Source organism: Balaenoptera musculus, chromosome 16, assembly GCF_009873245.2.
Source record: "Balaenoptera musculus isolate JJ_BM4_2016_0621 chromosome 16, mBalMus1.pri.v3, whole genome shotgun sequence".
NCBI lineage: Eukaryota > Metazoa > Chordata > Mammalia > Artiodactyla > Balaenopteridae > Balaenoptera > Balaenoptera musculus.
This window is the reverse complement of record NC_045800.1, coordinates 26,790,614-26,804,815: the sequence shown is the minus strand read 5'-3', so window position 1 is coordinate 26,804,815 and position 14,202 is coordinate 26,790,614. Positions and strand designations below refer to the sequence as shown.

The 14,202-nt window shown below is 44.7% G+C and overlaps 1 protein-coding gene across 11 annotated transcripts in view; it reads left to right on the top strand.

Annotated features, from left to right (window-relative positions):
• Positions 1-2,655: 2,655 nt before the first annotated feature.
• GBF1 (golgi brefeldin A resistant guanine nucleotide exchange factor 1) overlaps positions 2,656-14,202 on the top strand; it is a 123,774-nt gene continuing 112,227 nt past the window's right edge. For 10 of the 11 annotated variants that reach the window (XM_036828154.1, XM_036828145.1, XM_036828151.1 and 7 more), the window contains exon 1: positions 2,662-2,913. The gene's annotated coding sequence lies outside the window, so the exon portion shown is untranslated. Of the gene's footprint in view, positions 2,914-14,202 lie in introns of all 11 variants that reach the window. The other variant, XM_036828153.1, reaches the window with a different exon arrangement.

Below are 14,202 nucleotides of genomic sequence, written 5' to 3'. Positions count from 1 at the left end.
GAAGGTGGCTTCGTGGAGAAAGCAGTTTGGAGTGAGACAAACTAAAACAGCATTCTAACCCTGCCACCAGCTGCAACATCACTGAGTGACCTTGGACAAGTAACTATCACTCCCCCCGCAAAATTAAAAGAGGTTCTAGCTGGTTCTCAGGGCTTGGGCTGGGCACTCCTCAGAGGCCTGGGCAAGTTCCCTGTCAGTCTGCACTCTTGTCTCACACAGGCTATGTTCTCCCAGCCTTACCAGGGCTACCTGCTCCTTGGTGATACCAAGTTCAGTTCTGTGGGCAAGGTGTGGCCTTGGTGTTTGCAGGTTAGGGAGTTGCAAGGGATAGAACAGATGTCCCAAGCAACATGTGGAGTCAGGCTGGGTTTCTAGGGTGTCCCTGAGGGCCCTAAGCCCTATTATATAATATACTCCTAAGGTGAATCTGACCAGTCATGTCTCTGCTTAAAACCCTTCAGTGGCTCCTGTTTGCCCTCAGGATAAAGGCTAAGCTCCCTTTCGTGGCACAGCAGACTTTCAGGACCTGACCCTGTCTTAATCTCCAGTCTCCTAGTGGTTTTCTGCACACCTCTGACAGTAACATATTTCTAACCAGTCTTCATTTTGTCAACTCCTACTCATCCCCCTAAGCTCCACTCAGGCCTCATTCTCTCTGGGAAGCCTTTCCTGAATTCCCACGTTAGCCAGATGTGTAGTCTCTTGCTCCCACAGCCCTGCTGTGTGTACCTCTATTACCCCACCCATGATATGGAAGAGATCAGCTTACGTGTTGTCCCCTATGATGCTAAGATTTAGGAGGGCAAGGACCATGTCTTCCTCATCTTTCTATTCCTAGGCATGATGTAGACACTCAGTACTAAAATCTGAGAGGGAGATGTTTTGTCTGGTAAGATGATGGAGGTTAGAAGGGGCTGGGACATTGTCATCTCTCTCCTCCTTATCTCTAACACACAATTCCATTCATACTTTTAGGTTGATTGATTTCTGGAGGTATGTAGGAGTGGAGATAGGGTAGTAGGGAGTTTTGGCCCACTTAGATTTTTCAGTTGGTTATGCAGGACCTCTCAATCTGAGATAAGCCCAGGAGACCAAATCCCAGTTTTCAAATGAAGGTGGAAAATGGCTCAGAGGTGGGCTGGAAAGATGTGCTATGGTGGTTGTATCCTCTGCCCCTGACTCTCGTTGGGTGAAAGAGGCAAGATCCTCAGCTGGACCCAGAGATCAGGAGCCCAACATGCAGGTACAGGAAGCTGTTAAGGAGTTCTTCAATTCTGATGTCAGGCCTGATGGTTTCTTGGTATTAGAGGATTCTAACACAAGGATGGTCTTTGGATGTCTGGTTTTGAGACCACAGTCCTATGGGGTTAGGAATGGAGCTTCCCTGGACTTGAGTCATCCATAAATGGGAGAAAATGGGGAGAGAGTTGGTATCTTTTTTCATTGTCTCCTAGCAGTCTCTTCAGGTCTGCAGGGACACTGGGATTTATTCCAGCAAATGGGCTGGGAATTCCACCATTCAATCTGCAAGGGGAAAACTTAGCCTTCTGTCCTCTTTCTACACACTCTCACTTCTAGGTAATTCTAAATATCCTAGCAACCTCTATCATCTCTTGCCAGGGGAGAGGCAGCTGGGGGCAGGAGAGTGAAGACTGTGGTGGGCATCTTGCCCTCAGGCCTCTCAGCATTTCTAAGGCTTCAGGAAAGGCTTCAGTTTCCTGTCACTGGTGATGTGGACTAACCTGTGTGATTAGCTTTTTTCTAGATAGGTAAAGAGTGTCCAAAGCTTAGGATGAGGGTCAGAGCTGGGAGTCACAGTCTGATAAACTAAAGCATAAGAGGTATCGATGGACAGTGAAAAAGAGAGCTGGACTTGGGGTGGGGACACCTAGGTTTGTTTCTCTGCTCTGTCATTAACTAGCTATACAAACGTGGGGGCCATCTTTCCATTCTGGGATTCAATTTCCTGCTCTGTAAAATGAAAGGACCTGGATTAGATATCCAAGCTTTCTGTCAACTCCCATTGTCTCTATTTCAGGATGATAGGAATGGGGCACAAGACACAGAAACAAAGTTGGGATGGGACAGACTCATTTATGAGAAGCCAAACAGGGCAAGCAGACGCGACGGTGGGGGAAGGGAGGTTGGAATAGATTGCTCCCTCCATCCTGGAAGGAGCTCAGAACTGCCTAGAAAGGAAATGATCCCTCAAGGGTCACGGTATTGGCCCAGGTGACTTTAATAGGGAGTGGCGGCGGGCTTGCGCGTAGGGGTAGTAGGGTCGTCCACTCAGGCTCTCAAAAAGGACTCCGCCCCCTTTCCAGCAAGTCGTAGCTTTCTTCCCCATAATGCCCAGCAGCCACCGCCAAGCCGTGCACTGCAACCGAACTCTACCTAACTCCACCTCTCCAACTGCCCAGCGCACTTTCTCCTTTTTTATTGGTTTCTCGGTACTGTCACTCAGAGAGTCCTCATATCCGTTGGTTATCCCCTGCCTACCCTTTTCTTTCTCTTGTAATCTCGCCTCTTTAGGCACTACCCGCCTCCCGAAGCCAATTTCCTTCCTTCGATTGGGTTGCTGGAATGCCACTTTTCACGATGCAAACCTATGATTGGCTGTGCGCGGCAGGGCTCGCGCAGTGACCAGGCAGCGGGCTAGACTGAGGCTAGTTACCACGTCAGTGAGCTGACAGGGAAGGTAGCCGGCTCCACCGCCCGTTCCGGCCGAGTCTTCCTGACCGACTCTGCGGGCTTTGACTTCGGCCTCAACTCCCAGAAACGGGCTTCTTCCCTGCTCCCATCTGCCACCAGAGCCGGGAGAGCCACTCGGAGACGCCTTCGGGGCCCGGGCTGGACATGAACAGCGGCTGCCGGTCCTGGGACTAGGCCCCGCCATTTTGGATCCGCTGACAGGTCAGCGAAGTCTCTTCTTAGAGTTCCAGTGTCGTGAAGGCCGCCCTGACATCGCGAGAGGGAATAAGAGGAGGAGGGCCCTTAAACTGAATGAGCCGGGGTGGGTTAAGGACGCAGGGGCAGGAACGAGACGAGGGAGAGATTGCTGTGGGAGGGAACTGGGAGAGGTGCAGGGGGCAAAGGTCAGGCTCCTGCCGCCGGAGGGACGACTTCAACTCTGGCTTTTCAACCCTTGCGGGTACCGGAATCCTCCCTGTGTTCCCAGGCTTAACCTAGCTGTCAGTTCCTCTCTTCTGGAGCTTTTTGCATTCTAAAGACTCCAGTCCTCAGAAGCTGAAAGCAAATCTGAAGAGTATTGCATCTACTTTTCAGGGTTGATTTTTAGACCTTAGATATGAGAGTTTCTCCAGATTTTGTGCAGCGCCCACTTCTGTGTGACTGCCTCATTAATTCACCTGAACTGCTTCATTAATGATGATGAACTAATGCAACCTAGACCAGGTAGTGAGAAAGGGTGTGGAAGGACTGAGGCTGGCCCCAGTCCTCCAGGGACCTGGGCTAAGAGAAGGCTTTCCTTTTATGGGGCTGCTCACCTGCCAGTCTGGGACTGTATGTAAACACTGGACTTATCTTCTGAGCCTGTTTTTTCTTTTACACAATCTTTTATACTGTGTAATATTCTCTTCTGGTGTATGTTTTTGGTTGGCATTTCCTCCCCAGGTCTTCACTTGGCCTAAGGAGATGAAGTTCAGTCACAAGGAAGCCACTCTATTATGACATATTTGGACGAGAGCAGAGAGGGATTTGAATATCTGTGAAGTTGGTACTTTGGCCTATTATTTTTAGTGGGTAAGAAGAGTCATGAGAGGTGTTCAGTCAAATAAAAAGCGGTAGGGTCAGGGCTGCAGAGTGAATGATGGAACATAACCCCAAAGAGTATAGTTTATGGCACTGTGATGATCTTTGATAAACTGCTGTATTGTAAAGCTATAAAAGTCCCTCAAGGGTAAAGAATGCCTTTAAAAATGAGGAAGAGTGTAGGTACAGTGTCTTTTAATACACGACATAGAAATTTGTATGCCTTTAAATTAGGTACACAAGGCAGTCCTCTGAGCCCTGTGGAGGACGCAAATGGAAAGGTCCATTTGGGGATTGCTCTGCTCAGTTTATGCGTTTCTTAAAAGCAGTAGCAATGTGTATGTGCACCAGTCTAGCTAGAGCATGTCAACCTAAATGCCTTTCAGCATGTAGTAGACACTCAATAAGTGTTATCTGTGCCTATTTATTTTATTTTTGGCTGCGCTGGGTCTTTGTTGCTGCACGTGGGCTTTTCTCTAGTTGTGGCGAGCGGGGGCTACTCTTCGTTGCAGTGCGCGGGCTTCTCATTGCGGTGGCTTCTCTTGCTGTGGAGCACAGGCTCTAAGCTCACAGGCTTCAGTAGTTGCGGCACGTGGGCTCAGTAGTTGTGGCTCGCAGGCTCTGGAGCGCAGCCTCAGTAGTTGTGACACACGGGCTTAGTTGCTCTGCAGCATGTGGGATCTTCCTGGACCAGAGCTTGAACCCGTGTCCCCTGCATTGGCAGGCAGACTCTTAACCACTGCACCACCAGGGAAGCCCCCCCTAAGATTAGTTTTAGTATGTGATTCTGACTTGTGGCCTGATTCTAGCCCTGGCAGTCAGGACTTTTGCATGGTGAGGTAGTAATAAGGAGGATCAAAACCTCATTGTGTTAGAAGGGAAAACTATCTAGGTTCTAGAGTGATAAACTCTGCTCTCCTGAAATTGTGTGTGTGTGTGTGTGTGTGTGTGTGTGTGCGCGTGCGCGCACGTTGGTAGGGGAGATAGCATTGTTTATTTTTTTAATTAGGGTATAGTTGCTCTACAATGTTGTGTTTCTGCTGTACAAGGAAGTGAATCAGCTATATGTATACATTATGTATACATATATCCCCTCCCTCTTGGGCCTCCCTCCCACTCCCCCCATCCCACCCATCTAGGTCAAGACAGAGCACCCAGCTGAGCTCCCTGTGCTGTACAGCAGGTTCCCACTAGCTATCTCTTTTACACATGGTAGTGCATATATGTCAATCCCAATCTCCCAATTCACCCCACCCCCCCTTCCCCCACCCCGTGTCCACACATTCGTTCTCTACATCTGTGTCTCTATTCCTGCCTTGCAAATAGGTTCATCTGTACCATTTTTCTAGATTCCACATATATACATTAATATACGATATTTGTTTTTCTCTTTCTGACTTACTTTACACTGTATGATAGTCTCTAGGTCCATCCACGTCTCTGCAAATGACCCAATTTCGTTCCTTTTTATGGCTGAGTAATATTCCATTGTATATACATACCACATCTTCTTTATCCATTCATATGTTTATGGACATTTAGGTTGCTGTATTGATACTTATTGATTTAAAATAAGTGGGGTGGCACTTCCCTGGTGGTGCAGTGGTTGAGAATCCGCCTGCCAGTGCAGGGGACACAGGTTTGATCCCTAGTCCAGGAAGATCCCACATGCTGTGGAGCGGCTAAGCCCGTGGGCCACAATTGCTGAGCCTGCGCTGTAGAGCACGCAAGCCACAGTTGCTGAGCCCACGCGCTGCAACTACTGAAGCCTGCACAGTCTAGGGCCTGCGTGCCGCAACTACTCAGCCTGAGTGCTGCAACTAATGAAGCCCGCGTGCCTAGAGCCTGTGCTCCGTAACAAGAGAGGCCACACAACGAGAGGCCTGCGCACTGCAACGAAGAGTAGCCTCTGCTCGCCGCAACTAGAGAGAGCCCGTGTGCAGCATCGAAGACCCAACACAGCCATAAATAAATAAGTAAGTAAGTAAGTAAATAAATAAAATAAGTGAGGTGGAAATGGTATAGGAAACTGTTTGCATTTCAACTTGCTGATCTATATTGTAGAATTTCCAAAAAAGTAATTTAAAATGGCTAATGAAATGACATAGTCACCTCAGGAAGTATCCAGGTTTGATGGGTCTGCCTTTCTCATCTGGGTTGGTATGCCCTGTTGAGCCCTGTTGAGTTGATAATGCTTTGCATAATAGGCAGTCTAGTCTTTGGGTAGATAGTGCGACCAGTTCAGCATCTTTTCAGTTGGGCCTGGCGGTTAAGTCAGGCAACAAGATTTTACCTTTTCTTACTTTAAAAAGTCATTTTCTGGATAGGAATAGTTCTTTACTCCCAGCCCCCATCCCAGATCAGAAAATTTGTTTTTCCTTCAAGACTTGTATTTGAGCTTCTTTTTTTTTTTTTTTTCCAGCTTCTTTTTAAAGGTGGCAGTAGACAGTATGTTCTAACCTTGACATTGATGCTCATTGGCACAGTTGGAACTCAGGTTGTAGGCACATCTCCTCATGAGTAGCTGGGCACCAATCCCAGTTGAACTCGAAGTTCTCAGAGTTACACTACTAGTTCACTTCCCCGTGTTCCAGAAGGCAGAATGACTGCTACTTTTAGATAATAACTTCATTGATAGGGTACTTAGACTGGCTAGTGTGAGCAGCTGGAGAGGAAAAAGGCACAGCTCCTGCTTTCGAGGAGACCCATTGTATTTATACAGTACTCACTGGAAGGATCAGCCTAGTCTTTTTACACCACTTCTATTGATTGATCACAGTCTGTCCCAGTGGTTCAAGGTGACTAATTAGAGTGATTCTGCTGTTGGGGTAATTGTGGAGTTGAGTTGAAGGGAGAAAGGGAGGTTCATTTTATCTCTGGCTGGAAGAGCTTTGTAAATGTAATTGGCAGGTGTTTAGCTTTTATTGTTCCTCTTTTTCTGTATTTCAGTATGTTCCACAGCAGTTGTTTAATTAAATGAAAATGTAATAGGGCACTGTGGTGATTTGGAGCCCCAATTGCAGTGGATATGATCATGGAAGTAATGATTTGTTGCCATCATGTAAATAAAGCAGGGATTACAAGCTCAAATGCCTGAGTATCAGGCAGGTAATGTAAATGAAGGAAGTGAGCCAGGAAGGAATGTATTAGTAGTGACTGTAGTGTACTGGAATGTGGGCACAGTATGACCATTCTTCCTGTTATTCAAGAGAAACTGGGAATTCAGATCATTGTGTTTTAAACTGTTGGCAACTAGTTAAATTATTTAAAAAACCTTTTACAGGAGGAAAAATGTATGTCTGTGGACTAGATTCTGCCTGATGACAGTGGAGGATGACCCCTGATATACAAAATGGGCAGGCCTTATGAGACTTAATCACTGCAATTCTCTACGTATAATCATACAGACTCACTTTTTTTTTTTCTTTTTATTTATTTATTTATTTATTTTTGGCTGCGTTGGGTCTTTGTTGCTGCATGCAGGCTTTCTCTAGTTGCGGCGAGCGGGGGGGCTACTCTTTGTTGCAGCGTGCGGGCTTCTCATTGCAGTGGCTTCTCGTTGTGGAGCATGGGCTCTAGGCGCACGGGCTTCAGTAGTTGTGGCATGCAGACTCAGTAGTTGTGGCTTGCGGACTCTAGAGCGCAGGCTCAGTAGTTGTGGTGCACGGGCTTAGTTGCTCCATGGCATGTGGGATCTTCCTGGACCAGGGCTAGAACTTGTGTCCCCTGCAATGGCAGGCGGATTCTTAACCACTGCACCACCAGGGAAGCCCGCAGGCGGATTCTTAACCACTGCGCCACCAGGGAAGTCCTCCAGACTCACTTTTTTTTTTAAAGAACGATATGGGGGGCTTCCCTGGTGGCTCAGTGGTTGAGAATCTGTCTGCTAATGCAGGGGACACGGGTTCGAGCCCTGGTCTGGGAAGATCCCACATGCCGCAGAGCAACGAGGCCCGTGAGCCACAACTACTGAGCCTGTGCGTCTGGAGCCTGTGCTCCGCAACAAGAGAGGCCGTGATAGTGAGAGGCCTGCACATCGCGATGAAGAGTGGCCCCCGTTTGCCACAACTAGAGAAAGCCCTCGCACAGAAACGAAGACCCAACACAGCCAAAAATAAATAAATTAATTAATTAATTAAAAAAAAAAAAGAACGATATAGGGGGTTCTTTTTTAAAAAAAAATATTTATTTATTTATTTGGCTGTGTTGGGTCTTAGTTGCAGCACGCAGGATCTTTCGTTGTGGCATGCGGGCTCTTTGTTGTGTGCAGGCTTCTCTCTAGTTTTGGCGTGTAGGCTGCAGAGTGTGCAGGCTCAGTAGTTGCAGTGCACGGGCTCTCTAATTGTGGCTCACGGGCTCTCCAGTTGTGGCACGCAGGCTCTAGAGCACACGGGTTTAGTTGCCCCGCGGCATGTGGGATCTTAGTTTCCCGACCAGGAATCGAACCCATGTTCCCTGCATTGGAAGGCGGATTCTTAACCACTGGACCATGAGGGAAGTCCCCAGGCTCACTTATTTTTTTTAAATAGATTTATTTATTTATTTATTTATGGCTGCGTTGGGTCTTCGTTGCTGCCTGTGGGCTTTCTCTAGTTGCAGTGAGCGGGGGCTGCTCTTCTTTGCAGTGCGCGGGCTTCTCATTGCGGTGGCCTCTTGTTGCGGAGCGTGGGCTCTAGGCGTGCGGGCTTCAATAGTTGCAGTGCGTGGGCTCAGTAGTTGTGGCTCGTGGGCTCTAGAGCATAGGCTAAGTAGTTGTGGCACGCGGGCTTAGTTGCTCCGCGGCATGTGGGATCTTCCGGACCAGGGCTCGAACCCGTGTCCCCTGCATTGGCAGGTGGATTCTTAACCACTGCGCCACCAGGGAAGCCCACCAGGCTCACTTTTTAATCTTTGTCCTACTCTGCCAACTTTCACCATTAGTTGTCATGTTGGGTGCCCTGAGTGGTAAAAGATGAGTGGGGGAAAGAAATCTTGTTTCATTTTTCATCTCCAAGCTGGCAGAAAGGGCATCTTTGGACAACTTTGAGCTTATCTCAGTAGCTCACCTTGCATATAATTCTTGGGATAACCTCAGAATCTCCATAGAGGGAGGAGGGGGAATGGCAGAGCTGAGGTACACTGGTCACCTGATTATCCGGTTGGGAGGATTTTCCATTTGTATCCTGTCAGGGCACTAGCTTTTTTCTTGGTTTGATTTTCTCTTACCTCCACCCTTTGAGTAAATTTCTTGAGTCCAGCAAGTTGTTTACTAGTTCAGTAATTTTGGGTCACTCTCAACAAAACACAGAACTATGGTGCGTTCCTTGGCTAGCTCTGGAAACCTTAAAAACTCTGCGTCTTTGGTGCTTCTCTGGGATGTTTGAGAGATCGAGTGAAAATAAACCTCAGAAGGGCCAGTTGATGGTTGTTCAGCTCCCTGGTACCTTCTGCCCTCTCAGAAAGCCCATCAGGGTTTTCGTGGTTTACATAGCTCTGTATTAGACATCAAAGCGCCATGAAAAAGAAGAAAAACCTGAGTCTTTGCCTTTGGAGAATCTAATTTCTAACTGAATAAGAACAACTTTTAAGCAATGAAGAAAAAAAAGTAACTTAATGGTCTACTAATAATCTATTTAGAACCAAAGAAAATAAGACACATATATACATATGTGAAGAATGGACAATTACATAAAGAATTGTACATTTCACAGAAGAAATGTGAACATGCAAATAGCATATGAGGAGACTTCAGGAAGATACATGTGAAAATAGAAGCATTATGATTTGACTGGTGGATAAATGTGGGTTCTTTTTGTCCATAGAGTGGCTAATATGGAAGATTTGTAACTTCTAGTACAGAAACAAACATGGGATACAGAAAGAAGGTTTGCCTGCCTGGCTTAGAGTCCTTGTCTTCTATGAAGTAATTGTTCTCACAAGAGGTGGATGTGAGCTGCACCAATACTGAAGAGTCAATCTTAATATTCTTTCAGTTATTCATTTGTTCATTCAGTATTTATCATTTTTCTTACTATATGTTAGGCATTGGGGATAAAAAGGTGATAAATTATGGTCTCTTTCTGAGATGCTCATAGACTCATGGGAGAGACAGACTAAATAAATAATTATAAATGAGTATAAGATATGTTTAAATAGAGGTATGTACTGTGCCATAGGGTGACGAAAAAGGAGTACTAATACTCTCCGGGAGAGTGGGTTAGCTAGGGAAGATTTAACAGAGCAGGCATTATCATAATAACAGCCAACCTTTTTTTGGGTTTTAATATTCCTAATAGCATGCCAGGCCTTACAACAAATGGGTGAGGAGGTACTATCTCCATTATGCAATGCAGAACTGTAAACTGGGAATCAGAGAGGCTAAGAAACTTGGCTAAGATCATATAGGTAATAACAGTCAGGAATACCACTGTGGTATTCTGATTCTCTCATTGACTTTTGGATGGAATGAGTAAGGGTTAGGGTTTATACAGCATATAAGGGACATCAGTGTCCCCAACTCAGCTTAAAAACAGAACATTACCAAAACTGGGGCAGCGGGTATGCCCTTCCCTATTAGTCACGTCTCCCCTCCCCTTAGCCAATTGTTGTAAATGTTTTGTGCATTTCCCTGGGGTATAATCTTAGCAGTGGAATTGCTGAGGTATAGAATATGAAGTTCTTCAACTTTGCAAGATAATGCCAAATTGTTATCCACATGAGTTGTATCAATTTACAGACTCAACAGCCACTTGGTCTGTATTTTTACCAACTTCTGGTATTGTCAAATTAAAATTTTGTGCTATTTTGGAGGTGTAAAATGGTTTCTCATTATCTTATTTTGTAATTTTATTGACTATTAAGCTAATAATGTTTTCATATATATATTTACTGTTTGTATTTTCCTTATTCTGTGAAATGCCTGTTCATGTCTGTTGCCAGTTTTGGGGAGGATTTATATGTCTATCCTTATAGTTTTGTAGCAGTTATATTATGGATATTGCTCTTTTTAAAAAAATTTTTTTTGGATTATAGTTGCTTTACAATATTGTGTTAGTTTCTACTGTGCAGCAAAGTGAATTAACTATACGTATACATATATCCCCTCTTTTTTGGATTTCCTTCCCATTTAGGTCACCACAGAGCATTGAGTAGAGTTCTCTGTGCTATACAGTAGGTTCTCAGAAGTTATCTATTTGATACATAGTATCAACAGTGTATATATGTCAATCCCAATCTCCCAGCTCATCCCCCCACCCCCCCCAGCCCCTTTCCCCCTTGGTATCCATACGTTTTTTTCTCTATGTCTGTGTCTCTATTTATGCTTTGTAAATAAGATCGTCTATACCATTTTTTTTCAGATTCCACATGTATGTGTTAATATACGATACTTCTTTTTCTCTTTCTGACTTCGCTCTGTATGACAGTCTCTAGGTCCATCCATGTCTCTACAAATGACCCAATTTCGTTCCTTTTTATGGCTGAGTAATATTCCGTTGTATATATGTACCACATTTTCTTTATCCATTCTTCTTTGCTTCTTTATTATATATGTTACATATATTTTCTCCCAGTTTGTGATTTATCTTTTCCTCTTTTTTATGGTGTCTTTTGAATAAATGTCTTTAATTTTAACATGGTTTAATTTACCAGTTTTTTTTATGGGTTCTGCTTTTTGTTTCCTATTTAGGTACATCTCCCCTATGCTGAGATTATAAAAATATTCTCATATATTTTTTTGGCCACGCCATGTGGCTTGCGGGATCTCAGTTCCCCAACCAGGGATTAAACCCGAGCCACGGCAGTGAAAGTGCTAAATCCTAACCACTAGACCACCAGGGAACTCCCTCTTATATTCTAAAAGTTTTCAGGTTTTGCTTTTTTACATTTAAGTCTTTAACTCATTCTAAAGAGAATTTTTGGTATTCCATGAAGGATCCAATTTATTGTTTGTTTCGCCTGCTTTTGTTTAGATCTAGAGGGAGTTGCCAGTTGCGGTATGCCGCAAAGCACCATTGTAATCCTATAGGCCCAGCTTTAAACAGATCGTGCTTTCAATGAATATATGTTGCTCACAGTCTCTGAGCAGATAAGCCACTAGCTTATTTGGCTGGGGGATATTCGTTGGTGTGTATTTGGTCATTCCTTCTCATATTATTTCTGATAAAAGGTAAACCTTAAGTTCTTTGCTACCATATTCGTGAGGTCTCTGCCGGCCTTTGTGACCTTATGACAAGGGGTTCTAGGCCTTTGGCTACCAGACAGCAAGTGGTTCATCGGAGCGTCCCATTTGAACATCAAGGACAAATTCCCTTGGGAGATTCTTGGGTGAGGAGACATGCTCAGAGGCTTGGAGGGAGATTAGGCAACTCTGCATAGTCCTTGAAAATAATTCCTCTTTATTCCCGAGATGTTTCTTTTTTACTAAGAAACTTAAGACAATGATTTTTTGCTTAGATCTTTGCTATCTTAGAAAATTGTTAGCTTTTGATGCCTAATGAATTTTGATTGAGTGTTAGGTTGATTATTTCAGTTGGTATCCCAGTTCAAAATTTATTTCCTCCAGAAAGCCTTCCAAATAGCATGTAGATCCTATTAGATCTCAGTTAAGTCCTGTTGACACTTCTGTTTGCTATTTGTAGTGTGGTGGTGTTGTTATTTACTTGTTGCTTGTTGTTCTCAGTATAGGTGTTTTCTCTCATTCTCTTAGTTCTTTAAAAGAGAAATTAAACAGACTTCCCTGGTGGTCCAGTGGTTAAGACTCTGCACTTCCACTGCAGGGTGCGCGGGTTCAATTCCTGGTTGGGAAACTAAGATCCCACATGCCGCGCAGCGTGGCCAAAAAAAAGAAAAAGAGAAATTAAATATTCTTATTTTATAGTGGCCCCCTCCAGGCCCCCCAAAATATTTTTTACAATGATAGGTAGTCTGTATATGTACTATATATATTGAAAGCCGTCCATGATATGCTTCCCCTGCAACTTGCTTTTCTAGCTTTACATGCTATTATTCTCCTAGGAATAATGTTCCAACAAGTCTGGAATAATCATGACCCCCTAAATACATAGTGCATTTTCCTACCAATAAGCTTTTACTCTTGCCATTCTCTCCTTTTGTTTGTTTGTTTGTTTTTTTAAATTAATTTATTAATTTATTTATTTTTGGCTGTGTTGGGTCTTCGTTTCTGTGTGAGGGCCTTCTCTAGTCGCAGCGAGTGGGGGCCACTCTTCATTGCGGTGCGTGGGCCTCTCACTGTCGCGGCCTCTTGTTGCAGAGCACAGGCTCCAGATGCGCAGGCTCAGTAGTTGTGGCTCACGGGCCCAGTTGCTCCGCGGCATGTGAGATCTTCCCAGACCAGGGCTCGAACCTGTGTTCCCTGCATTGGCAGGCAGATTCTCAACCACTGCGCCACCAGGGAAGCCCTCTCCTTGTGTTTTTGACTGTTTGAACCCTGTCTTTCACTTGCCTTTCCAGGGCCCTCTGCCAGAAATAATTTTCTTTGCTTCACTACTGTGACACTGTGTATCACTTATGTATTAGAGATATGTATGGGTTTGTGTGTAGATGTATGTGTTTAATCTACTAGATTATAAATTTCTTGTGGGTGGGTAGGGACAATTCTGTATGACTCTGTCTAGCATTTTGCGTAGCATGTGCTAAGTAATATCTGGTTGACTGAAATAAATGTTTGTTAGTTAACTTTGATTGCTGCTCTTAATCATTTATACATGGAATAATACAACTAATTTTCTGTAGCGCCTACTCATTAAAAAAAATCCGTTAATTAAAATTTAAAAATATGTGATATATGTATGTGACACAAAATTCAAAAAGTACAAAAGAATAGGCAGAGAAAAGTAAGTCTTCCTCTCACCACTGTTCCCCAGTTCCTTTCTCTGGAGGCAACCTCTGTTAGGAGTTTCTTTTTTTTTTTTTTTTTTAATTAATTAATTAATTAATTAATTTTTGGCTGTGTTGGGTCTTCGTTGCTGCACGGGCTTTCTCTAGTTGCAGCGAGTGGGGGCTACTCTTCGTTGTGGTGTGCGGGCTTCTCATTGCAGTGGCTTCTCTTGCTACGGAACACAGGCTCTAGGCGTGCGGGCTTCAGTAGTTGTGGCACGTGGCTCAGTAGTTGCGGCGCACGGGCTTAGTTGCTCCGTGGCATGTGGGATCTTCCCAGACCAGGGCTCGAACCCGCCCTGCAATGTGTCCCCTGCAATGGTAGGCGGACTCCCAACCTCTGCGCCACCAGGGAAGTCCCTTAACATCTTTATTGGAGTATAATTGCTTTACAATGGTGTGTTAGTTTCTGCTTTATAACAAAGTGAATCAGCTATACATATATATATATCCCCATATTTCCTCCCTCTTGCGTCTCCCTCCCACCCTCCCTATCCCACCCCTCTAGGTGGTTACAAAGCACCGAACTGATCTCCCTGTGCTATGTGGCTGCTT